The following is a 2,579-nucleotide window of genomic DNA, read 5'->3' on the forward strand; positions in this document are numbered from 1 at the left end:
CTACGATCGCAGGCTCCAATTCTGCTTCGGGCATGGATGTGTGTGATGTCCTTAGTTTAGTTAGGTTTAATTAGTTTTAAGTTCTAGGGGACTGATGACCTCAGAAGTTAAGTCCCATAGTGCTCAGAGCCATTTGATCCAGTTTTGACTCTACGAGTCATCGAAAATTTCTGGGAGCCACCTTGAGCCATGACATCTCAACTGCCTCCGAAAGTTCAAATGGATTAGTTCCATGTCGCGCACAATTTTCTCGGTGGCGAGTTAGTTGTTTTAGACTGAACGAAGTTACGATGATATAGGCGGCCACGCAATTGCCTTTATGTCCATGGAGTGTACCTCATACTATTTGGCAACGATGATACGGACCATTGTCTTCCTTACACCACAGGTATTCTGCAAGTGCCATTTTCCGTGATTAGAACTTAAATGGCGGCTTCCCTCTGCCCACGCTAAATTTTGCCCCGCTCACCGAGTGGCGAGTAGAGCTATATCTGTTATTCCGCATAGAGAGGACCTGGTGCTGGATTACACTGTTGCTCAACAAATTTGTTATCCAGAATTTATTTAAAGAGAGATCTCCTGTACTGTAGCTTCTCTATCCGCTATTACAACCTGCAGTTTTTGATCACGAGTCATGACGTTCCATTTGTCCACGACACTTTACTCTGGTGGCTGTGCTTTTCCCTGATGAAAAGTATTCACGATTTCCCATTCATCGTGCGACCAATATCTCGTAGCGATTTTATGCGCGATTATCGGCCATCTTCCGTCTCCTGTGCTCGATTGTCACGCCTACAGCTACTAGAAGGTCGGACGATGAACCTTTCACTTGCCACTTTGAAGTATTACATTCGCCGTGGATAACGTGCATGAATATTGAAAAGAAAACACTGAAAGGTTTCAACTGTGGGGCCAGAATCAATCGAATGTTTAGGAACGATTTATACACGGTCCACTGACACTAATGTGACGACAGTCAATGTTCGACGCCAACGTACAGTAACCACTCACAGAAGGCAGATGAAAGCACCAGCAGTAGTGGTTATATAAATCGCGTTGGGAGGACGCAGGAAACAGTGCAGTCGTTGTCGTAATATGGAATCGGAGCGATTTATCTAACATCCGAAAGAGCATGATCATTGGCTTTCAGAGCTAGGGTTGAAGCATTTACGAAATGGCTAATTTTGTAAACCGAAATTACAATGAAATCCAGACCATTAGCTGCTTACAGGTGTTGGTAAATATCAACGGGGACAGTTGAAAATGTGTGCCCCAACCGGGACTCGAACCCGGGATCTCCTGCTAAAATGGCAGACGCTCTATCCCACTGAGCCACCGAGGACACAGAGGATACTGCGACCGCAGGGATTTATCTCTGACACGCTCCCCGTGATACCCACATTTCCAACTTACTATCCACACATTACATTTGTTGTGCCCCTGCCCACTATACTCATTACTCGCGGCAGTCAATCTACCGATTCCCGTAAGAGTTTTAGCGATGTGAGTGTATCCGCACTAAAGAAGATCCCGGGTTCGAGTCCCTGCTGGGGCACACGTTCTCAACTGTCGCCGTAGACATTTACCAACTCCTGTAAGCAGTTAATGGCCTGGATTTCATTGTAATTTCATTCTTCTGACATGTCCGAAAGAAGAGATACCCTATTCATATAATTTTGTAAACTGTTTTTGCCACCGTGGTTAAAGTACAGTATACTATGCATGGCAAAACAGCGCTATCCAAACAGGTGCCGAGGCAACCGTGGTGAACCACAGGCCATAGATGAGGGGAAGAACGACATTTGCGGAGATGTGTATGGGCGAATAGATGTGCATCTGTTGAGCCACAGCTGCAGAAAAGACCTACCAACAGTGCTCCCTCAACGACGGTTCAGCGAACGTTGCTACGTATGGGCTTCCACAGTTGGCGCCTGGTCCAAGCACCCCTGCTGATTGCCGTTAATTGATGACGAAAGCTGGTATTACCGAAGAGCAGCGGACGCTTCCTTCTACTGGACGGCACAGGGTGTCAGTTCTGCACAGCTTTGCGGCGGGGACAAATAGAGCCAAAGTGGGGCTCTTGCGCGGCCTAGTCGCTTTGTCTGTTCCGTGGACGTCCGGCCGTTTGCTGATTAGGTTCTCTACTGTAATGAGAACTCACCGTGCGAAGCACCGGTGGTGAGCTAGCTGCATTCATTGTGTGAAATAGTTGTTGCCCTGGTCACTCCTGGTTGTTGTGGCTATTGGTTATATGTTCCGTCGCAATTGCTTGAATTAATGCGAAAGTGTATTGTACGGTGACGCTAGGCAACACGAGCGAGGTTCTTAAAATTTTAAATGTCCTTTAGCGAAGCTAGTTTTATTGTTCTTTATCATTGGGGATTCAATTGTCTTGTGTGCATTTAAGAGCAGTTATTTCTGATTGGTGTTTTAAGTTTCACTCTTGCAAGGTAACATTCTTCGGGCTAGTGCCTTATTAATATATATTATAGTGTTGTCTTGAAACCTAAATCTCTGCGGCTGGTCCCGGCAGAGGTTCGAGTCCTCCCTCGGGCATGGGTGTACGTGTTTGTCCTTAG

General features: G+C 46.4%; 1 non-coding gene across 1 annotated transcript; it reads right to left on the minus strand.

Moving 5' to 3' along the window:
• Positions 1–1,268: 1,268 nt before the first annotated feature.
• Trnak-uuu lies at positions 1,269–1,342 on the minus strand. Its single transcript has one exon. It is a non-coding gene; the product is annotated as a tRNA-Lys (tRNA).
• Positions 1,343–2,579: the final 1,237 nt, after the last annotated feature.

This window comes from Schistocerca piceifrons, chromosome X (genome assembly GCF_021461385.2).
Source record: "Schistocerca piceifrons isolate TAMUIC-IGC-003096 chromosome X, iqSchPice1.1, whole genome shotgun sequence".
NCBI lineage: Eukaryota > Metazoa > Arthropoda > Insecta > Orthoptera > Acrididae > Schistocerca > Schistocerca piceifrons.